Raw genomic sequence first — 25,330 nt, 5'->3', positions numbered from 1 at the left:
GGCAAAAAACTACGGCAAAATACGCTTTTTCTGTCTCCCATTAATGTCAATGGGAGGTCAGAGACGTAAACGCCCGAAGATAGGGCATGTCGCTTCCTTTTCCCACGAGACGGTTTTTCCGCTCGCGGTAAAAAAACACCTCCGCTTCCCATTGAAATCAATGGGAGGCATTTTTGGCCGTTTTTTTGGTGCGGTTTCCGCGTCAGAAAATTCAGTGTGAACTGGCCCTTAAGGCCCTGTTCACACACAGTTTAACATGTTTTTTGACGCGGAAAATGCGCCAAAAACGCCTCCTATTGATTTCAATCGGAGGTGAAGGCGTTTTTTTCCCGTGAGCGGTAAAACCGGCTCGCGGGAAAAAGAAGTGACATGCCCTATCTTCGGGTGTTTACATCTCTGACCTCCCATTGACATCAATGGGAGGTAGAGAAAGCGTATTTTGCGGCGTTTTTTCCCCAACAAGAACTGACCTGTTTATTAAACAAAAAAAATGCCCTGCAAAGGTTTATATAGCCTTTAACCCCTTAAGGATGCAGCCTAGTTTGGGCCTTAAGGCTCAGAGCCTATTTTTCAAATCTGACATATTTCACTTTATGTGGTAATAACTTTGAAATGCTTAAACCTATCCAAGCGATTCTGAGATTGTTTTCTCGTGACACATTGAGCGTTATGTTAGTGGTAACATTTGGTCGATTTATTAAGTGTTTATTTGTAAAAAATAGCAAAATTTAGAAAAAATTTGAAAAAGTTGGAATTTTTCTGAATTTAAATGCATCTGCTTGTAAAACAGATCGTAATTCTACACAAAATAGTTACTAGTTCACATTTCCCATATGTCTACTATATGTTGGCATCATTTAATGAACATTATTTTTTTCTAGGACGTTACATGGCTTAGAACATAAGCAGCAATTTCTCATATTTTGAATAAAATTTCAAAAGCCTTTTTTTTTAGGTACCAGTTTAGTTCTGAAGTGGCTTTGAGGGGCTTATATATTAGAAACCCCCATAAAACACCCCATTTTAGAAACTAGACTCCTCAAAGTATTCAAAACAGCATTTAGAAAGTTTATTAACCCTTTAGGTGTTTCAAAGGAATTTACAGAAAAGTAGAGGTGAAATTTACAGAAAATCCTTTTTATTCCATTTTTTTCTGTAAAACAGAAGGATTCACCAGTGAAACGCAACTCAATATGTACTGCCCAGATTCTGCAGTTTTTAGAAATATCCCACATGCGGCCCTAGTGCGGTAATGGACTGAAGCACCGGCCTCCGAATCAAAGGAGCACCTAGAGGATTTTGAGGCCTCCTTTTTATTACGCGCAATGTCTGGTTTGAAGAGGTCTTGTGGTGCCAAAACAGTGGAAACCCCCCAAAAGTGACCCCATTTGGCAAACTAAACCCCTCAAGTAACTTATCAAGTGAGCATTTAGATCGCATAGGTTTTTTGCTGCAATTTGTGGAATTAAGAATCAAATTTTTCCAATAAAAGGTACAAATTTTTAATTTTGACAAGGATTAAAGGAGAAAAAGCGCCCCAACATTTGTAAAGCAATTTCTCCCGATTACGATGATACCCCACATGTGGTCATACAGTGCAGGTTGGACAAATAGCAGGGCTCCATGTAGATTTTGCTGGATTGGTTTCTGGGCGCCATGTCAGATCTTCTGAGGTACCAGTACAGGGGAAACCCCTTAAAAGTGACCCCATTTTGGAAACTAGACCCCTTGAGGAATTCATTGTAGTTTTCATGGGGTGCATTGAACTTTTTGATCAGTTTTTATTCTATTTTTAAGAGGCGAGGTGACTAAAAACAGCAATTCTACTATTGTTTTTTATTCAGTTTTTTTTATAGCGTTCACCGTGCGGTATAAATGACATTGACTTCATTCTGCGAGGCGATACGATTACGGCGATACCATATGTTTATAGTTTTTTTATGTCTTATGGCGCTTGCACAATAAAATACTTTTTATAAAAAATCATTTACTTTTGGAGTTGCCTTATTGTAAGAGCCATAACTTTTTTATTTTTCCATCAAGAAAGCCGTGCGAGGACTTGTTTTTTGCGTAATGAACTGTAGTTTTGATCAGTACTCATTTTTAGTTACATCCAACTTTTGGATCACTTTTTATTCCATTTTTTGGGAGGGGAAGTGACCAAAAAATTGTGATTCTGGTATGGTTTATTATTATTTTCTTTTATGGCGTTCACCGCGCGGGATAAATAACAAAATACTTTTGTAGTTCAGGTTGTTACAGACGCGGCGATACCACTTCTGTATAGTTTATTTGTTTACTTATTTATTTTTTATTAATAATAAAGGACTGAGAAGGGAAAAAGGGTGATTTTTACTTTTATTACTTTTACAACTTTTATTTTCTTATTTTTACACAACTTTTTTTAACTTTTTTTACACTTTTTTACTTTGTCCCACTAGGGGACTTGAGGGCAGGAGGACCTGATCGCTATTCTAATACACTGCACTACATGCTTAGTGCAGTGTATTACAGCTGTCAGCTACTCGCTGACAACAAGCATAGAGAGTCCTGACTTTCTCAGGACCCACTAGGCTTCCGTAGATGGTGTAGACGGACGCCATTATTAGGCGTCCGGTTGCCATAGCCACCATAGCCGGCCGCTATCATGTAGCGGGCCGTAGATGGTGGTTTAACCCCTAAGAAGCCGCCATCGATATTGAATGCGGCTTCTAAAGGGTTACGAGACAGCAGCTGCCACAGCTCCTGTATTTGTTGGGAGGACGGCCGAAACGGCAGTTCCTCCCGTGACGTACTATTCCATCATGGAGCGCGAACGCTATGGTTACCATGACGGAATAGTACGTCAAGGAACGCGAATGGGTTAAGTAATCCCCATGAAATAACATTGCTGGAGCACCTTTTCTCTGTATTGCACTGTGCCTCTGCTAGTCCTCCTGGAAATGTATGAATAAATTGACAACTGGGCATTCCCTTTATTAATGAGTCCCTACACACTGGCACTGCTCATTCAGTGTTGACAGTGTCAAACTATGTAGGGACTATTCATTCATTTCCAGGAGTTCTAAGAAAAGATGATCCAGAATTGTTATCTCATGGGGAATGCAAGCATTTACTAAAACAGACATGTCAGGAGAGCAGGCCAGCACCATTTTCATGTTCCTGCTTTGCCTCTTACCTGTGCTGGCGTTCTTGATAAGAACATTGCTTTTCCTTTACTGAGGTTGACATGGCTTAGAATCCCAACAAGGTTGAGCACATAACGGGTGTCACGTAGCGGGGTGTGGACCCACTGGGCCGTACCGCGTAGCGGGATGGCAGCTGGCCAAACAGGTAAGTACAGAGTTCAATAGTTCAGCGAGGATACCTGAGTTAAGGTAGACAGTAGTGAGGCCGGCACGTTCTGGACCAGGCGGCGGAAAGACGTCAGGTGGGGCGTAGAAAATCAAGCGAGACTGAAGTACAGCACAGCACTAGAACTGGGTAACACGGAAACAGGATACGGGATACAGGAACAAGGTACACTGGGAAACTGGAAGACACTGGGAGACCATTAGCACGACAAACTATGGGTAACAGACAACGCTCTGGCAAAGAGCAAGAAGGCAGAGCCCTTTTTATAGCCCAGGGCATCCTGGGCTAGATTGCAGACTTCCTGCAAAATGCGCGTACTGGCCCTTTAAGACCATACACGCGCGGGCGCATGCGCCCGCTGGAGATAGTCTCGATGTCCAGAAATGAGTGCCGGCACCTCACAGGAAGATGACGCTGCATGCAGGTAAGATGTCCATGGCCACGGTCATCGAGGTTTAAGTCAGAACGACGGACCGTGGCCATAGACGTTACAGTATCCCCCCTCTTACGCACCCTCTTCTTGGGACCAGAACGGGAGAGAAATTTCCTCACGGAGCATCGATGTTCTCTTCTGGCTCCCAAGAGCTCTCTTCTGGGCCGAACCCCCTCCAATCCACTAAATAAAATGTCCTTCCTCCCACCTTCTTGGTAGGCAGAATCTCCTTTACTTCGAAAGTCCCCGATGAGCCGCCAGGCACCACTGCGGAACTAGGAGTCCTGGAGTAGCGGTTCAGGACCACGGGTTTCAGCAGGGAGACGTGGAAGGAGTTAGGAATCCTGAGGGTAGGGGGGAGCCGCAGCTTGGAGGATACCGGGTTGATCTGTAGCAGGATTTCGAAGGGTCCGAGGAACCTAGGGGCAAATTTGCACGACGGCACTTTCAGCCGGATATTCCTAGAAGACAACCAGACTTTAGTCCCTGGAAGGAACTGCAGAGGCGCCCGTCTTCTTGTATCTGCCTTTCTCTTCATGCGGTCCACCGCCAACAGGATAGAAGATCGGGTCTGTTGCCAAATCTGTAGAAAGTCCCTGAATGTCGAGTCGGCTGCAGGAACCTGGGACATAGAAGAAACAGGAAGAGGTATACGAGGATGCTGACCGTAGACGATGAAGAATGGACTGGAAGTGGTCGACTCACTGGTGTGGTTGTTATAAGAGAACTCTGCCCACGGGAGCAACTGCACCCAATCATCATGGCGCCTGGAAACAAAGTGACGTAGATAGTTCTCCATAATCTGGTTAACTCTCTCGACTTGCCCATTGGACTGGGGATGATAGGCCGAAGAATAGTCCAATTTTACACCGAGCAGGCCGCAGAGTGCTCTCCAAAACTTCGAGGTGAACTGGACCCCTCGGTCCGAGACAATATGCAGGGGCAAGCCGTGCAGACGGAAGATGTGTTGTATGAAGAGGTCAGCCAATCACGTAGCAGACGGCAGGCCGGTCAATGGAATGAAATTAGCTATCTTGAAAAATCGATCCACCACCACCCAGATCACACTGCAACTCGCAGAAGGAAGATCCGTGACAAAGTCCATAGCAACATGTTGCCAGGGGCAACGGGCACAGGCCGTGGTTGGAGCAGGCCAGCAGGTCTGGAGTGAGCAACTTTATTTGCTGCGCATACCGTGCATGAGGAGACAAAGTCCATAACGTCTTCAGGTAGCGTGGGCCACCAGAACTGACGGGTGATTAGATCTTGGGTCTTACGAGCACCTACATGACCTGCCAGCTTAGAACTGTGACCCCAGCGAAGAATTCTTCCTCGGTCAGCCAGACGCACAAAAGTCCTTCCCGGAGGAATGTCTCTAACTTGCAGGGGATTCACAGAGAAGATGCAGGATGGGTCATTAATATTCTGTGGAGATTCCATGGCGTCCTCAGTTTCAAAAGATCTAGACAAGGCGTCGGCCCTCACATTCTTGTCGGCAGGTCGGTAGTAGAGTTCGAACCGAAACCGAGCAAAGAACAACGACACCTGGCTTGACGAGGATTCAACCGCTGGGCCGTCTGTAGGTATGTCAAATTCTTGCGATCCGTGAAGATCAGGATAGGATGAACCGCGCCCTCCAGCAGATGTCTCCACTCCTGCAGAGCCAGCTTGATGGCCAGGAACTCCTGATCCCCAATCGAGAAGTTGCGCTCTGCGGAAGAAAACAGCTTAGAATAGTAGGCACATACCACAGCCTTGCCTTTCGATCGTCTCTGGAACAACAGTGCACCAGCACCAACCGAGGAAGCGTCCACCTCTAACGAAAACTGTAGGGATACATCAGGATGGTACAGAATGGAGGCAGACGTGAAGGCTTTTTTTAAGGATTCAAATGCGGCTTCAGCCTCCGGAGTCTACATTTTGGCATTCATACCCTTCTTAGTGAGGGCGGAGACAGGAGCAGTCAAAGACGAGAAGCTGGGGATGAACAGCCGGAAGAAGTTGGCGAATCTTAGGAAGCGTTGTATGGCCCTTAATCCTTGGGGGCATGGCCACTCCAGGACAGCCTTTACCGTCTGGGGGTCCATCTTGAGGCCCTGATCGAAGATAATATAGCCCAGGAAGGATAGAGACTTCTTCTCAAATACACACTTCTCCAGCATGGCATAAAGGCGATTCTCTCTTAGACGGAGCAACACCTGGCGGACATGACTTTGATGAGTTAATGGATCTGGGGAAAAAATCAAAATGTCATCGAGATACACCACAACACAAACATAAAGGAGATCACGAAAAATGTCATTGACAAATTCTTGAAATACTGCGGGGACGTTACACAGGCCGAAGGGCGTAACTAAGTATTCGTAGTGCCCGTCACGAGTATTAAAGGCAGTCTTCCATTCGTCACCTCGACGAATCCGGATCAGATTGTAGGCCCCCCGCAGGTCCAATTTAGAGAAAATTTTCAGCCCCCGTATGCGATCAAACAGTTCAGAAATCAAAGGCATAGGGTACCTGTTCTTCACCGTGATCTGGTTTAGGCCTCGGTAGTCAATGCAAGGTCGTAGCGATCCATCTTTTTTCTTAACTAAGAAAAATCCCGCTCCGGCCGGGGGTGAGGATTTACGAATGAAACCCCTCTCCAGGTTCTCCTTAATGTAGGCCGACATGGACTGGGTCTCTGGCAAGGAGAGAGGGTACACACTACCACGAGGAGGAGACGATTCAGGAACCACAACGATCGGACAATCATATGCCCGGTGTGGCGGCAAGGTCTCAGCCTCCTTTTTGTTGAAGACATCGGAGAACATGGAGAAACAAGAAGGCAACCCTGTCAAAGGCTGAAGAGGGGCAAGTATTTTTCATGACGTTCCTTTCATACTCATTTTCACCTGGGCAGTATAGGGTTCTTAACCCTATGATCTTGGGATATTCTCTGAGCTAGACAGCCTATTTATACATGTTGTACTTAATGTACCTGGATTCAATTATACTTACTGGATTCTGATTGATCGCTGTAATAATGCTCTTTACATCATGAGACTCTGGTGACACAATATGTTTTTTCGTCATGTACACCATGCCATGGTAGCTCATCAATGTGGGATACCCTAATTTACCGGGAATATACAACACACTGTTCCCCCTTTTAGATCTCCTTATTTTTTAACAATTGCAATTTTTGTGTTGTATGTCCCAATAAACTATTTTGTACTTTTTTAATATCTCAGTGGCATCTTGGCTTTTTTGTTCTAATTATGTTTGTCTGAATTAACTGTGCGGAAATTAGGCTGCGGTGAAGAATTTTCCCTCCGCAGCATGCTCATTCCATTACAGAGAAGAAGCAGAATTTCACTGCGGCTTTCAGCCTTTGCAATGCAAAAACTGAAATCTGTGGCAAGTCCGCTATGATATCTGCAACGTCTGAATTACCTGTCAAATATGCAAATGTTGGTGCAGATTCGTTGCGTAATTGCCCCGAATCTCTAGCAACATTTGCAGCGGAAAAATTCCGCCACATCTGAACATGGCCTTAGAGTCACTGGCAGCATTATTTTGTATGCCATTATGTATCGCAGTGCTGAGGGAGTGCTATGGCCATAGTGTGCCCTAACAGCAGCCTGTTTGCTTCTGACATGTCAGAAGTTTGGATTGGTGGGGGTTCGAACACTGAAACCCCCACCAATCAATAAAACGAAGCAGTAGAAGCGCTCGTGTGAGCGCTCAGCCGCTTCGTGTCTGTTCGGCTTTTTCCGGAAATCAATGTATCGGAGTACGGGCTCAATAGAAAGTCTATGAGCCCGTAGTCCAATACATCGGCTCTCCGGAAAAAGCCGAACAGACACGAAGCGGCTGAGCGCTCACATGAGAGCTTCAGCTGCTTCGTTCTACGGATTGGTGGGGGTCTCCGTGCTCAGACCCCCACCAATCCAAACTTCTGACATGTCACTATGACATGTCAGAAGTTTGGCAAACGTTTAGTTACCCTTTAATAAAAGATAATCAATAAATTACACTACCGTTCAAAAGTTTAGGGTCACCCAGACAATTTTGTGTTTTATATGAAAACTCACACTTATATTTATCAAATGAGTTGCAAAATGACTAGAAAATATAGGCAAGACATTAACAAGGTTAGAAATAATGATTTTATTTGAAATAATAATTTTCTCCTTCAAACTTTGCTTTCGTCAAAGAATGCTCCATTTGCAGCAATTACAGCATTGCAGACCTTTGGCATTCTAGCTGTTAATTTGCTGAGGTAATAGGGAGAAATTTCACCCATGCTTCCAGAAGCCCCTCCCACAAGTTGGATTGGCTTGATGGCCACTTCTTGCGTACCATACGGTCAAGCTGCTCCCACAACAGCTCTATGAGGTTGAGATCTGGTGACTGCGCCGGCCACTCCATTACAGATAGAATACCAGCTGCCTGCTTCTTCCCTAAATAGTTCTTGCATAATTTGGAGGTGTGCTTTGGGTCATTGTCCTGTTGTAAGATGAAATTGGCTCCAATCAAGCGCTGTCCACAGGGTATGGCATGGCGTTGCAAAATGGAGTGATAGCCTTCCTTATTCAAAATCCCTTTTACCTTGTACAAATCTCCCACTTTACCAGCACCAAAGCAACCCCAGACCATCACATTACCTCCACCATGCTTGACAGATGGCGTCAGGCACTCTTACAGCATCTTTTCAGTTGTTCTGCGTCTCACAAATGTTCTTCTGTGTGATCCAAACACCTCAAACTTCGATTCGTCTGTCCATAACACTTTTTCCAATCTTCCGCTGTCCAATGTCTGTGTGCTTTTGCCCATATTAATCTTTTCCTTTTATGAGCCAGTCTCAGATATGGCTTTTTCTTTGCCACTCTGCCCTGAAGGCCAGCATCCCGGAGTCGCCTCTTCACTGTAGACGTTGACACTGGCGTTTTGCGGGTACTATTTAATGAAGCTGCCAGTTGAGGACCTGTGAGGCGCCTATTTCTCAAACTAGAGACTCTAATGTACTTGTCTTGTTGCTCAGTTGTGCAGCGGGGCCTCCCACTTCTCTTTCTACTCTGGTTAGAACCTGTTTGTGCTGTCCTCTGAAGGGAGTAGTACACACCATTGTAGGAAATCTTCAGTTTCTTGGCAATTTATCGCCTGGAATAGCCTTCATTTCTAAGAACAAGAATAGACTGTCGAGTTTCACATGAAAGCTCTCTTTTTCTAGCCATTTTGAGAGTTTAATCGAACCCACAAATGTAATGCTCCAGATTCTCAACTAGCTCAAGAAGGTCAGTTTTATAGCTCCTCTAAACAGCAAAACTGTTTACAGCGGTGCTAACATAATTGCACAAGGGTTTTCAAGTGTTTTCTAATCATCCATTAGCCTTCTAACACAGTTAGCAAACACAATGTACCATTAGAACACTGGAGTGATGGTTGCTGGAAATGGGCCTCTATACACCTATGTAGATATTGCATTAAAACTCTGACGTTTGCAGCTAGAATAGTCATTTAGCACATTAACAATGTATAGAGTGTATTTCTGATTAATTTAATGTTAACTTCATTGAAAAAAAACTGTGCTTTTCTTGCAAAAATAAGGAAATTTCTAAGTGACCCTAAACTTTTGAACGGTAGTGTATATGTAACGTAAAATGGTGCTATTAAAAAAAATACTACTTGTCTCGCAAAAACAAGTCCTTATACAGCTATGTCGACAGAAAAATTAAAGTTATAGCTCTTTGAATGTGACGATGGAAAAACTTTAAAAATTGGTTGGACATTAAAGGAAATGTGTCGCTAGAAAATTTTTTTTTTTTTTTTTTAGTTAAACAGTTAGTGTATAAGTGATTAAACATTGTCCTAATTTTTTCACGAGTCAGGAAATATTATAAATTAGATTCTAATTTATAACATTTCCCAGTGATGGTCACTAGATGGAGCAATTCCCAAAATTGCAGCATTGGCATGTGGTAAAGCAACCACATTGCTTTATGCTGCAAAATTTGAGAAAACACACTCGCTCTAGTGAGCTCACAGAATCCCCCCTCCTTTATCCTGGCTAGTGCCAGGAGAAAGGAGGGGATTGAACGGTCAAACCTCCTACAATGTGTGTCGCCATTTTTTGAGCTAACACACAGTGTAGTAGGTTTACATACAGTAGTAAACACACAGTAAAACACGTACATACACAGGCCTAACTTACCAGCTCCTGCCGCCGCCGCTCACTCCGGTCCGTCCTCTCCGTCTGCTCCCTCCGCTCCAAGTGCACTAGTCCGGAAGCCGCGACCGGAAGTAGTAATCTTACTGTCCGGCCGCGGCTTCCGGTCCACAAGAAAATGGCGCCGGACGTCGCTCGGCCGAAGACCTTCAATTTGGACTGTGTGGGAGCGGCGCATGCACCGTTCCCACACAGACGGCGTACAGCATAGTGGATGTAACGGGTCCCGTTTGCATTCACTATGGGACTGTATGTGCCGTATTCCATGTCTGTATGTGTCGTTAATCGACACATACAGAGATGGAAAAAAAAAATGGCAGCCCCCATGGACAAGAAAAAGTGAAAAAATAAAAAAAAGGAAAACACAAACACACAAATAAATATTTTTTTTTAAAATAAAACACTAAAAGCAAATTGATATAAAAAAAAAATTTTTCACGACACTCGTCCTTTAAGGCCTAAAATAGGCTGGTCACTAAGGAGTTAAAGGCTATGTACACCTTTGAACTACATTTTTTTTTAATACAACAATGTATTATGTGATTATAAGCAACTTTTAAATAGTTTTTTATTAAAAATAAAATAATAATAATAATTTTGGAGATAAAGCTTCTATGTATCCTGTGTACATAGAAGCTGTATCTTGCCGTCTTAGCCGAATCCTTCAGGTCAGCAGGACAGACGGCTTGGCTGACAGCTTGTCGGATCCAGATGTTATCGATCACATTTATGTTCATGAACTTAGATGTGGTGGTAGAACTTTTCATTGTACAATGAATAACCTTTATTTGCTGAATCTGCCCTTACTTGCAGCATATTTATAAACAGGACATGCGTCATGTTGAGGAAAATGGTGCATGCTACACCAGCGTAATAGACTGACCAGTATAAGTAAATCTGCCCAGCGTTTCTTTCACTATTCGTTATTGATAATGTAATCAATATAATTGAAAGAAAAATAGACATGAAAAAGTGTGCATGTCATATATCGCAGGAGGATGTTATGAAATCAGGGCACATCACTGAAGGGGGCGCAATTGGCCTCATAGCCCGGGTACCTGGAGCTTGCATTCCCAATAACACACTTGTAGCTACATTAGCCTAGGGCTACACGACGACTTTAGCCGCGACACGGTAATGAACGTCATCGTGGCCGCATTGCGACCCACAGGTTGATGCTAATGGGACAAGACAGTCGCAAATAATCCAGCAGGTTCCGATTTCTTGCGACTGTCGCGTCGCAGCAAGTCATGGGTCACATCGTAGCCACATTGACTTTCATAGTTTACGATGCAGGCAGGGAAACGCAGCGATCTTTGACTGCGCAACCAAAATCGCCGTGTACGCCTAGCCGAATTGAACGGGTAGTATTATTTAGACAACTGTCTAGCGCTTCACGGCAATGGTATGTTTATTTAAAGAGTGAATGATAGTACTATAAGGTACGCCATAAGGGGGGCATGTATAGAAGTTATTGCACGAGACACCATGCAATACTGTCTGTATTTGATCTAAAGTCACAATGTTGGATAGTATATGACTGCAGTCAGCCATGAGTCAGTCAGATTTTGTCATGATTTTCAGTCATTGGTTTTGGCTACTACGAGCAACGCGCTCCCTTCTCCACACAGGTAGAGGCGCAATACGTCACAAATAAATACCCCTTATGAATATATACAAAGTATTCATGTAAATATGTAACTCACTGCCTGAAAATAGACTTATAAATAATAAAGAGCAGCCTGGGATGCTGCGGCTCCACATTGAATCACCTGAGAGAAGCCGCCCACAGCAGCTTTCCGCGAAGTGCACAGGAGCCCGCCAAGTGACGTCACGTGAGTGACAGCGGCAGTGCCCTCAGAAGCCTGGCTCAACATCCCGCAGCTACAGAGTCCTCTGCCTGTACCTCACCCGGGCAGCAGCTTCTCACAAGGCTCTGTCAAGGACAAGTGCAGCCCTGCCTGCTCCCTCTCCTCAGCGCAGATACCGGGTAAGAAAAGTTTCTCTACTTAAAAACCAATGTTGTGTATTGTAAGCTGCATTCCCTGCTCCGTGCCGAGCCAGGACCATATCTGGGCAAAATATTCGTTGTCACCAAAGGGGGGACTGCACGAATTCCCTCTATAAATAGCATAAGACAGTGATCCATAGGGATGGAGACAATGCACACTTGTCCCAGGCTTCTGGGGACATATTTCTGCCCTCATCACTATTCCTAATTCTGTGTTACTGGCCAATACAGTCATTCTAATACCAGCAGCTGGCATTCTGCGCCACACTGGGCACCCGGGTATCAGTAAAGCACAATTGTATGTATTATCTTTGTATTCCTTCATTTACTGCTCAGAAAATACAATAAGGTTACTCCATCAACCTGCCGCAGACAATGGAGCAACTATGGGAATATGGCAAGTGAAAGTGATATATTGGTAATATTGCGCCATTTTTACGTATAGAGACGTAAAGATCTATCATGGGAGCAAAACCATGAAAGGTGATGTTTGGTACAAGGTCCCAGAGCACTGCAGATGATGTCAAAGAAATGATATTGACGGAAATGATGAAGACTACTTTGGCATAGAAATGAATAGGACACATTATTATTTGTATTATCCAATATAGGATGAATTCATGGCTCTACAATTGTTATTATTTATTTATCGGATATAGTTTAATAATACGCTTATTAAACCTTCATCTTTTTCCTATATTTTTCTGTTTCATGTAAATATTTGGGGTTCAAGGCATGCTCTCTAGATGATGTAATTGAATGAAAATTATGCAAAACCATTTAGAGGTTATGGCATTAAAGGGCTTTCCTCCACAGTGCACCTAAATCTCTTTTAGGCTGAGTTCACACGTCGTGGATTTTACGCAGATTTTACACTTTGCAATGCAAAAGGTTGAGATCTGCGTCAAAATCTGCGAAAAATCTGCAACGTATGAACTCAGCCTTAAAGGGAACTTGTCAGCAGTTTTGATGCCTCAGAATTACTGACAGGTTCCCTTTAAATAAGTCACACATGCAAAATAATACAACAACCCAATAGGAAACATTATGTATTTTGTGTATTTTGTTGTTTATGTTACCTATGGTTGCTGTACAGCTGGCTGATATCTATTGTTCCCTGTTATCAGCCTATCCAATAGGTTTGTGGTGTTCCTGTCTGTTGTGTTCTTCAAAGGATTACTGACAGGGAATCCCCAAAAAATCTCTGCCCTTGTGATCACTGCTTTGTCTCACATAATTGTCTTACATACTATTGGATCTCCAACCTTATAGCTGTACTTTTATAAGCTTTCTACTATAGATTTAGTGGACCTTGGACAATCGTTTTAGACATAATTTATAAGGTTAGAAATACATTTCTCCAGCTGTGAATTGTCTGGTTTCGTAAATGACCTTTCAACACTAAATTCACTGAAGGATCTAGTCATTCTTATTGACGCTAGCATGTAGATGCCGCGATGACAAGTATTTTCCATTAATATCACTGCGTTTACTGGCGCACACACAATCTCGGTGCTTTAGTACAGGAAAGTCTTGCTGATATCTGAGAAGCTGGATATAATGATACAATATTTTATGAAATTACTCTATAATGTGATAAGAATGCATCTGCTTCCCTGTTATAAAATAAACAGGGGTTAAATCTCTTTGTCATTTTTGTATTTAAGGTGCTGGTGCTGTACAAAGCCTTAAATATGACCCTTGAAGTTCACAAACGCGGTTCACATACATAACTGATTTAGCTGTCACCAGGACAGATTTCTTAAACAAAAGAAACGCTCAGAAATTGACCCGCGTTGCGTTTTTTTATCCACCGGATATGTCAATTGTATTTTGAGTAATCGCTGCTTTTTTTGTTGCGGGTTTTCCCGATTGAATTCAATGGGGAGGTAAAACCCGCAACAAATAGCAGATGTTGCGATTTTTGCGGCGAAAAAGCTGCAATTCCACCGCAAAAATCGCAACTCAGAAAAAAACAAGGCCTTATTCGACACGGACGTGTGCGTTTTGCGTGCGAAAAAAATGCAGCATTTTGCGCTCGTTGCAGTTCCGTGTGTCATCAGTGAATGGCGCGTGGCTGCGTGATTTTCACGCATATGCCATCCTTATGACAAGCGGTTTTGATGTTTAGAAAAATAAATTAAGTGCTTTTATTTTTTCCTTCATTTCTTTATCTACAGTTGCGCGAATCACGCGCGTCACACACCGAAGTGCTTCCGTGTGCCGTGCGCGATTTTCACGCACCCATTGACTTCAATGGGTGCGTGATGCGCGAAAAATTGCCAAGTATAGGACATGTCGTGAGTTTTACACAGCGTGTCCGCTGCGTGAAAATACCGGACTGTCTGAACGGCCCCATTGACTAACATAGGTCCGTGCGACACGCGTGATTTTCACGCGCGTATCACGGACGTTAAACACGTTCGTGTGAATAAGGCCTTATACATACCCAGAATTCTGTGCGTCTTAGTCCAGGACAGCCTCCTGGGACGACGTTTCATACTATCTGACCGCCGCAGCCAATCACAGGCTACAGCGGTCACATGGGATGAAACATTATCCCAGGGCTGCAAAACGTCAGGACGCCAAGGTAAGTATATCCATTTTTTTTTTCAGTGTAAGATTTCCGCAGCGGACATTCTGGCCGAAAAACTTCACCACAATTTGGTGCGTTTTTTTGGGCTGGAATTCCCTGCGGCCGCCACGTCGGATATGCTGTGTACCTTTAGGGTATGTTCACACGCAGTGGTTTCAGACTTAATTCGGGCATTTTACGCCTCGAATTACGCCTGAAAAAACGCCCCTAATACGCCTACAAACATCTGCCCATTGCTTTCAATGCGGCCATTGAGCGTCGCGGGCATAAAACACTGCAAAATATGCTTTCTCTGCCTCCAATTGATGACAATGGGAGGTCAGAGGCGTAAACGCCCGAAGATAGGGCATGTCCCTTCTTTCTCCCGCGAGACGGTTTTACCGCTCGCGGGAAAAAGACGCCTCCGCCTCCCATTGAAATCAATGGGAGGCATTCTGGGGCCGTTTTTGACGAGTTTTGCAGCACGGTTTCTGCGTAAAAAAACTTGTCAAAAAACTCAGTGTGAACATAGCCTTAATAGGAGCCGGTTAAGAACACAATATACTGTGATACATACGGTAAGTATTGCAGTATATTGTGCAAGTTCATAATGAAAGCCCTTCTCACATTTTTCCCATGTAAAAAAAAAAAAAAGCATAAAAAAAAAGCATAATTGGTATCTTCGTATTTGTAAAAGTCTGAACTATTTTTTTTTTTAAAAAAACAGTTCTTATTAAAGATTTTCATAACTTTGTCAATTCTTCAATACAACAAGGGGGGAAAAGTGGGGGTGGTAAACAGGAAATCAGGTCATACAATTATACAGGCTTGACAGATACAGATGGTTCCAACGCAATATACAGAACACAACAATACAATGGAGTTATCCGCAAGAGAAGTCGTTTCAAACCACGTTAGGGTATGTGCACACACACTAATTACGTCCGTAATTGACGGACGTATTTCGGCCGCAAGTCCCGGACCGAACACAGTGCAGGGAGCCGGGCTCCTAGCATCATACTTATGTACGATGCTAGGAGTCCCTGCCTCTCCGTGGAACTACTGTCCCGTACTGAAAACATGATTACAGTACGGGACAGTTATCCTGCAGAGAGGCAGGGACTCCTAGCATCGTACATAACTATGATGCTAGGAGCCCGGCTCCCTGCACTGTGTTCGGTCCGGGACTTGCGGCCGAAATACGTCCGTCAATTACGGACGTAATTAGTGTGTGTGCACATACCCTTAGTATAACATCATTAAGATTTATGCAAGATATAATTTTAATCAAAAGCAGCTTCAATGAGAGAAAACCAAGATCAGCAATTAGTCAAGCATGTGGTGGTGGGGGGGAGATATTCAGAATCAGGCCGGATTCACACGACCGTGTGCGTTTTGTGCGCGCAAAAAACGCGGCGTTGAGGCAAAAGGCACTTAACAGCTCTGTGTTTTATCACCATATGATGTGCGGCTGTGTGATTTTCGCTCAGCCACTATCATTATGATACTCTGTATGTTCGTAAACTGAAAAGCACGTGGTGCTTTTCTGTTTTCATTCATACTTTTTACTGCTCTTGCGCTAATCACGCGCGTCACAATGAAGTGCTTCCGTGTGCTGCGCGTAATTTTCACGCACCCATTGACTTCAATGGGTGCGTGATGCGCGAAAAACGCACAGATATATGACATGTCGTGAGTTTTACGCAGCGGACACACGCTGCGTGAAAATCACTGACTGTCTGCACGGCCCCATAGGTCCGTGTGAGGCGCGTGAAAATCATGCGCGTTGCACGGACGTATTTTACGTTCGTCTGAATAAGCCCTCAAGATGAGGATGTCCGAGTCATAAGGTACTGAGTAAATTTTGCTCGAATGAGTGAGAAAAAAAAGATTTAATACTTGGGTGTGATCAGCACGACCAAAGTTCTTCACATAATTGGTGAGACTCCTGTGATTGTTTGTTCAAGATACCATGTGGTATATTGAAAACATGTGTTTTTGTTTTATGTGTGGCGGCAATATATCAATAAATGGTTCCCACAAGGCAAATCATATTTTTTTCTAAAAAAGGCTTTAGTTTCAAAACGTTTGCTGTACAAAACACGTACCAACATACAATCAATACAAAACAAAAGACATTCAGAAAGGCATTAGTACCATATAGAAATGTCAATCCGGAGCAGATGCATTGTATGACATTGACAGGATATGCAAAATTATCATCTCCGAAAGCCTGACTGAATCAAACTAACATTCACTCACAGTCATCCTTGTGCTCTAAACCCCCCCCCCCCCATCCGTGCCACTCTCAAGTGACAATTAAACCGCAGTTTCTAGAGTCTCTAACCACCTGGACCAAATTTTCCCAAATTTACCCGGACATTTTCTGCTAAGGTATAGCTTTTTATACATAGGTATATATTTATTCACCTGTTGCTACCAGTGTATTAAACTCAGACTTTCTGTGCTCTTCCCAGCCATAATTATAATCTTCCGGGCACAAAAAAGAACAATGCGAAAGAATATCTTATCATAGTGGTTTTGTGTAACTTCATTCATAATGCCCAAGAGGCACATCTGAGGGTTAAGAAGTCGCGGTAACTCATAATGGGTATGTAGAAATTCCACTACCTCCGACCAAAAGGGGACAACTCTGGGACACATCCATACACAATGTGTAAAGGTACCGACCTCCGACTGGCAGCGAAAACAACTATCCGAAGCCAATGCTCCGATCCTCTGAAGCCTAACTGGCGTGTAATAAATCCTATGCAAAAACCGAGACTGTATTAGAAAGTCCCGTGCACTTACCACCGAATCAAAAAAGGAGGATTCCACCTCCCGCCAGTCCTCCTCTGTCAAGTTGGGGACATCCCCCCCCCTCAATTGCAGATACGCCTTATCAAAGGGTCTAGTACCCAGGGTTGTCATGAGGGTGTACAATTGTGTGAGGACCTTTGAGAGATCTGGTGCACCAAGAAGGTCCTCTAGCCTAGAGAAACCCACCTGAGGTGACATAGAGCCAAATTGGGCACACCAGGCATGCCGTAGTTGGAGATAATGAAAAAAAACTTTCCCTGAAATGTTAACCCCTTCCCTCCGCAGCCATTTTTCGGATTTTCACTTTTGTTTTTCCTCCCCACCTTCCAAAAGCCATAACTCTTTTATTTTTCGATCAATATTGCCGTATGATGGCTTGTTTTTTGCGGGACGAGTTGTAGATTTTCACAGCAGCATTTTTTGAACCATATAATTTAGTGGGAAACGAGAAAAAAAATATATGTGGGGTTGAATAGGAAAAAAACTGTGATTCCTCAACCTTTTGGGTGGTTTTGTTTTTACGGCATTCACCGTACGGTAAAAACGGCATGTTGACTTTATTCTGCGGGTCACTACGATTACAGCGATACCAAATTTATATAGGTTTCTTTGTTTTACTACTTTTACAAGGAAAAAACTGATTGTTAAAAATAAAATTTGAGTTTTGTCGTCACATTCTGAGAGCCATAGCGTTTTTTATTTTTCTGTCAATTTAGCCGTGTGAGGGCTTATCTTTTTAATTTTTTGTGCGAGAAGAAGAGACCAAAAAACAGCAATTCTGATGTTCTTATTTTTTTATTTGTTACGGCGATCACCGTGCGGACTAAATAATGACATATTGTAATAGTTCCGACTTTTACGGACGCGTTTATACCAGTTAGCTTTTTATTTTTTTTACATTGTGCTTGAGGGGGAAAAACATTTTTTTGAGCTTTTCATTTTTTTCTTTTTTTTTTCTTTGTTAAAAAAACTTTATTTTACTGTTTTTTACTTTTTTTACTTGTCCCTCTAGGGGACTTTAACCAGCGTTAGATCGCTTGCACGATATACTGCAATACTAATGTATTGCATTATATCGCGATCCTGACACTCTCCTATGAAGCCCTGCCGGAGGCAGGGCTTCATAGGAGAACAAAGATGGCGGACCTGGGGGACTTCGTCAGGCCCCCAGGCAGCCGTGCCAACCAACGGCTCCCCCCGTTGGGTCGCCCCCCTGTTTTTTGTAATTTAAATGCCGCGTTCGCTATTGAACGCGGCATTTAATGGGTTAAACAAGCGGGAACGCGCTCGTTACCCGGAAATGTCGGCTGTAAAACACATGGAGTGGTCTCAGCCCGTGAGCCCGCTCCATATTCCCCCACCCGGCGTGCGCTGTATGTATACGGCAGATGTCGGGAAGGGGTTAAATTGATCCTTAAGTTCGGAAAAAGATATAAAGCTAGAATCTGCATTGAATACCTGACCCTGCCAGTGCAGTGACTGCATTACTCAGATCTATATCTATCCACCAACGTGCAATCACCAATTGAGAAGCTAGGTAATATATATGAAGTTTTTGTAGTTACAGTTTTAAGGATGGGGGATGTGGCGAGAGCCATTCCTGTAAAATAGCCTTACGCTCGAGATGATAAAAAGCAATTTCTTTGATTTGGGGGAGCACGAAGGAGCGCTAGGATCTAACATACCAAGAACGGTCCAGGTAGGGGCCAGTGGAACAAAGTTAGCAAAATGTGTGATAGCAATGGTTTCAACACGTTTCCAGAACCGCTATATACAAGGACAACTCCAGAAGCAATTGTAAAGACCAGCATTTAATGTTGCACATTTTGTGTATGCTGAGGAGGGGACTCTACCCATAAGGTAGCTCTTCATAGACTAATAGAATTCTCGAGGCTAAATAGAGACTAACCATGATGATTAGGTCTGGAAAGTGTTGCAACCAAGAGTGCGCCCCACTCGGGGGATTGACATAGTCAATAGGTGACCATAGAAAATGATAATACAGTGATGTTTTCCCACAAATGTTTTTTGATATGAGAAGTAAGTTGGTTACAAGATCTTGGGGGGAGTTAGGAGGGATTCGGTTTATAATTGTCCTCACGTAACTAAAGGCCTGCAGAAAAGAGAATAAGGATTGGGAGAAGTGAAATTTGTCCTGGAATTCTGGAAATGTCAATGAGCAGGAGGCATCTGCCGACAAGAAATCGGATAGATACCTCACACACACTCCTCTCCCACTGACCAAATATTATTGCAGGATGTTCATTTTGGAAATCAGGATTGCCCAGTAGTGGCAATAGCAATGCGGCATGTGGGTCTAGGTTGGCCTGTTTATGTATGGTGTGCCATGCCTTAATGGTAGTGTAAAGGAGGGGGTTGAGCGCACCTCCTATGGTAGCATTTCAGTGGGAGCATGTAGGATGTATAAGAGATAGTAGGATTTAGCAAATTGGCCCTCAGGGGAGGGGTCCAAGTAATGTGACGTGTTGTGGGCCCAGTCCGCGATTATTCTAAGGAGGGCCGCGGGCTTGTAGTTGCGTATGTTTAGAAAGTTGAGACCTCTGTCAAATTTGGTCTGTTGCGAGACTCGCATGGCTATTCTGGGGCAGGCATTGTTACAAATAAAATTTCTATACAAGGCATTAATAATACTCTCGTCTCTAGGTTTGAGGTAGATTGTATAAGTATAGCAGTTTGGGTAAAGCTACTGATTTCAGAAGATTGGCTCTACCAGAAAACGAGAGAGTAGAGGACTGCCAGGTATATATCATTTGTTTTAATGTGTGTTTATGTTTTCTTTATACATTTTACATGGGTTTTTCATGATAGTCGTCCCTAAATAGTTGATGTGGCTTCGTGTCCACTTGTGTTCTAGTCCGGTGGCCCAGGAGGGAGGGGAAGGACCTTTTGAGGAGTAGGGCTTCTGATTTATCTAGGTTAATGGTGAAACCTGATTGTGGGCCATATATTTCGATGAGTGACAGGGCGGATTGGAGTGTTTGTCTGAGATTTGATAAAAATAGAAGGACATCATCGGCAAAAGCCAAGATACATATTTCTTGGGAGTGGACCTTAATGCCTTGAATGGTAGTATCAGAGTGTATCATTCGTAATAGAGGCTCTAGGGACAAGTTAAAGACGAGTGGGGAGAGGGGACAACCTTGGCGTGTTCCTCTGTGGAGTTTTATAGGGCTTGTGTTCGTTTATTGTGAAGGTTGAGTGGGCATCCACTTGTATCAATTGTATAAAATTGGTGAAAGTAGATCTAAAATGTCTGAAGCTGAGAGATGTATTAGGAATTGGCCAGGAAACTTTATGGAATTCCTTCTCAGCGTCAACATGTAACATGGTCTGAGGGGCGGAGCGGGATTGAGCCGCCATTGTGGCTGCTATTGCCAAATGGATACCTTCGGAGGAATGGCAGTTTTGTAAGAATCCTAGTTGCGAGGAAGTGAGGATAGAGGGAAGGATTTGCTGCAGCCGATTCGATAGGATTTTGGCGAGTATTTTGTAGTCCTGATTAAGAAGGGATATGGGTCTATAAGATTGATTTAAGGTTAAGTCTTTTGCTGGTTTTGGGATTAGAATTGTTTGGGATTTGTGAAAGTTGGGGACATGCACGTTGTATATGTAAATTGAATTAAATAGGGATGTTAGTGTGAGTATGATGTGAGGTTTGAGCATTTTATAATATTCTCCTGATAAACTGTCTGGGCCTGGCGATTTGTTGTTTGGGAGGTGTCGGGAAAAAGTGTAGAGGAGATGAGAAAATTGTCTATTCTTGAGTGGGAGTTGTGGACCATGGAATAAAATGTGTAATCTCGAGTGTCTGGGTTATTGAGTCTCCAAGGGTTGCAAAGCTGCAGGTGGGTTAACATAGTAGCCAGGATTTTAGAGGTGGGTGTATCAACCGTAGAGAGTTGCGATCTGTCAAGAGAGGTGTCCATCGCTGTATTATAATCTCCCCATATTACCGTGGTCAGCGGTTTCATGAGGGGGAACTGGTATAAGGCCTTATTCAGATGAACGGGAAATACGTCCGTGCAACGCGCGTGATTTTCACGCGCGTTGCACGGACCTATATTAGTCTATGGGGTCGTGCAGACATGTCCGTGATTTTTACTCAGCGTGAGTCCGCTGAAAATAAGTCACGACATGTCCGTTCTTTGGGCGTTTTTCGCGCATCACGCACCCATTGAAGTCAAAGGGTGCGTGAAAACCACGCATGTCACCACGTGCTTTTCTGTTTACAAACATCAAAATGGAGTGTCATAATGATGGCGGCTGCGCGAAAAGCACGCAGCCGCGCATCATATGCTGATGCCCCACGGAGCTGTTAAGTGCCCTTTGCGCAGGCAAAATGCCGCGTTTTTTGCCTGCGCAAAAACGGCACGCTCTTGTGAATCCAGCCTAAGGCCTCATTTACACGAGCGTGTGCGTTTTGCGCGCGCAAAAAACGCTGCGTTTTGCGCGCGCAAAAGGCACTTGGCAGCTCCGTGTGTCATCCGTGTATGATGCGCGGCTGCGTGATTTTCGCGCAGCCGCCATCATAGAGATGAGGCTAGTCGACGTCCGTCACTGTCCAAGGTGCTGAAAGAGTTAACTGATCGGCAGTAACTCTTTCAGCACCCTCGACAGTGAATGCCGAACACAATATACACCAACCTGTGAATAAAAAAAGACTTTCATACTTACCAAGAACTTCCTGCTTCCCCCAGTCCGGGCTCCCGGCCGTTGCCTTGGTGACGCGTCCCTCTCTTGTCATCCGGCCCCACCTCCCAGGATGACGCCGCAGTCCATGAGACCGCTGCAGCCTGTGATTGGCTGCAGCCTGTGCTTGGCCTGTGATTGGCTGCAGCTGTCACTTGGACTTAACTGTCATCCCGGGAGGTCGGACCGGAGTTATCGGTAAGTCAGAACGTCTTTTTTTTTTTACAGGTTCATGGATTTTCGGAGCGGAAGTCACTGTCCATGGTGCTGAACCAGTTTAACGCTTTCAGCACCGTGGACAGTGACTGTCTCCTGACGTCGCGTACCCGAACATTTTTTACCGGTTTCGGTCAAAACGAGTTTGGCCGAACCCGGTGAAGTTCGGTGCGCTCATCTCGAATTTGACACTCCGTTTGGATGTTTGTAAACAGAAAAGCACGTGGTGCTTTTCTGTTTACATTCAGGAGTTTGACAGCTCTTGCGCGAATCACGCAGTTCGCACGGAAGTGCTTCCGTGCGGCATGCGTGGTTTTCACGCACCCATTGACTTCAATGGGTGCGTGAGTGCGCGAAAAACGCACGATTATAGAACATGTCGTGAGTTTTTTTCTGCGCACACGCGCTGAGCGCAATTCACGCATCGTCTAAACTGCCCCATTGACTAATATAGGTGCGTACGACATGCGTGCAAAGCACGCGCGTATATTACGTTCGTGTAAATGAGGCCTAAGTGTGAGAAGAAGTCTGGATTAGGCAGATTCGGAGCGTAATTATTAAGTAGTGAATACCTGTGAGAATTTAATGTGACATCCAAATAATGTAGGTTCACAGTATGTATCGTATATTGTACAACCAACATTTTTGTTAATTAGAATTGCCACTCCCCTGGGTTTAGAGGGATATGAGGCCGATATACAATGTTCGATTTAAGGAGCTCTTAATATACAGGGTGGGCCATTTATATGGATACACCTAAATAAAATGGGAATGGTTGGTGATATTAACTTCCTGTTTGTGGCACATTAGTATATGGGAGGGGGGAAACTTTTCAAGCTGGGTGTTGACCATAGCGGCCATTTTGAAGTTGGCCATTTTGTATCCAACTTTAGTTTTTTCAATGGGAAGAGGGTCATGTGACACATCAAACTTATCGAGAATTTCACAAGAAAAACAATGGTGTGCTTGGTTTTAACGTTACTTTATTCTTTCATGAGTTATTTACAAGTTTCTGACCACTTATAAAATGTGTTCAAAGTGCTGCCCATTGTGTTGGATTTTCAATTCATTCTTCCACTCTTCACACACTGATAGCAACACCGCAGAAGAAATGCTAGCACAGGCTTCCAGTATCCGTAGTTTCAGTTGCTGCACATCTCGTATCTTCACAGCATAGACAATTGCCTTCAGATGACCCCAAAGATAAAAGTCTAAGGGGTCAGATCGGGAGGCATTTCTTCTGCGGTGTTGCTATCAGTGTGTGAAGAGTGGGAGAAGAGGGTTGCATTGACAATCCAACACAATGGGCAGCACTTTTAACACATTTTATAAGTGGTCAGAAACTTGTAAATAACTAATGAAAGAATAAAGTAACGTTAGAACCAAGCACACCATTGTTTTTCTTGTGAAATTCTCGATAAGTTTGATGTGTCACATGACCCTCTTCCCATTGAAAAAACTAAAGTTGGATACAAAATGGCCGACTTCAAAATGGCCGCCATGGTCAACACCCAGCTTGAAAAGTTTCCCCCCTCCCATATACTAATGTGCCACAAACATCAAGTTAATATCACCAACCATTCCCATTTTATTTAGGTGTATCCATATAAATGGCCCACCCTGTACATTGGTCACCCTTTTTCCAGTGCGTCTCCTAGAGGATGACCAGGTGGGGTTTAAAATTTATGTGGATGAGATATGATTTTCTTTAGTTTAATTGGGGTGTTTAACCCTGCTACGGTCCAGGAAATTACCTTTAGGTATGTTTGGGATGTGATTGTGTGTGTGTGTGTGTGTGGTAGGTTGTGGTGGAGCCATTAAGCAATACCTGCTCATGGGTATAAGGCTGAGTTCACACGGTGCAGATACGCTGTGTAATAGCATGCAGCGCATCCGCCCTGTGCGCTGCAGGGAATTCCGGGAGAAAAACCGCACCAAACTGTGGTGCAGTTTTTCGCTGCGGAAAACTGCAGGACTTAGCCTGCCTGGTAGCAGGCCGGCCTCCTAGGATGACGTTTTATCCCAGGAGACTGATGCAGCCTGTGATTGGCTGCAGCGGCGGTCAGCGGCAGTCACATGGGATGAAGCGTCATCCCAGGAGGCCAGCCCTTTGACATCATCCATGCCGGCCTCCTGGGATCATCATCCCTTGTGACCGCTGCTACAGCATGTGATTGGCTGCAGCGGTCACATAGGATGAAACATCATCCCAGGAGGCCATGCTGGAGGGAGGAACACAGACTCCTGTGTAAGTATGAGTTTTGTTTTTTTCCTGAGTTGCGTTTTTTGCGGCGGAATCGCTGCGAACCTGCCACCAAAAACGCAACAACTGCTATTTGTTGCAGTATTTATCTCCCCATTGAATTCAATGGAGAAATCCCACAACAAATAAGCAGCGTTTACATAAATACAATTGACATGCTGCGGAATAAGATTTTGCACCGCAGGTCAATATCTGAGCAAATTTTTCCTCTCAATATTTATGTAGCATGAGAGGTTTATCACAGTCAGCTAACTCCTCCGGTCGCAAAAACTGTAGTGGGGACTCGCACGTCCATCTAAGACAGGGAAAACAATTGGGGAAAGACGGTAACAACATATAACATAAAGTAGTCCGTACAGTGGATTATACAAATGTGTATGTCCCACACTAACCCATTATCCTCCAAAACAAATTTTAGTTAAAATCTCAACAAGATCCAGTGGTCTGAATGCCCAGAGTGAGTAAAATACAATGCCCTTGTATTATTGATAATAGTACTGGTAAGCTCACTGTAGAATTTCTCCACAGTAGGGCCACATAGTACGTACACAGCGGTGCTACCTTGCAGTTCTTGTTAAATTATATAAACTAATCTTTATTATGCTATTTGAGCAAAAAACCAGACAGACAGACAGACAGACCAACATAAATGTTTAAAATTCTCTATGCGAGGAGCGGGTCAGCAATCATTGATAATTGTGTCAGTGAGCACATGTATTTGCCGTCTTTATCCTATAGAC

The 25,330-nt window shown here is 43.9% G+C and overlaps 1 protein-coding gene across 1 annotated transcript in view; it reads left to right on the top strand.

Moving 5' to 3' along the window:
* Window positions 1–11,903: 11,903 nt before the first annotated feature.
* TMOD1 (tropomodulin 1) overlaps window positions 11,904–25,330 on the top strand; it is an 88,059-nt gene continuing 74,632 nt past the window's right edge. The window contains exon 1 of the mRNA XM_075851544.1: window positions 11,904–11,985. The gene's annotated coding sequence lies outside the window, so the exon portion shown is untranslated. The remainder of the gene's footprint in view (window positions 11,986–25,330) is intronic.

The sequence above is a fragment of the Rhinoderma darwinii genome, chromosome 1 (genome assembly GCF_050947455.1).
Source record: "Rhinoderma darwinii isolate aRhiDar2 chromosome 1, aRhiDar2.hap1, whole genome shotgun sequence".
NCBI lineage: Eukaryota > Metazoa > Chordata > Amphibia > Anura > Rhinodermatidae > Rhinoderma > Rhinoderma darwinii.
The sequence above is the reverse complement of the archived record's forward strand: the minus strand, read 5'-3'. Positions and strand labels throughout refer to the sequence as shown.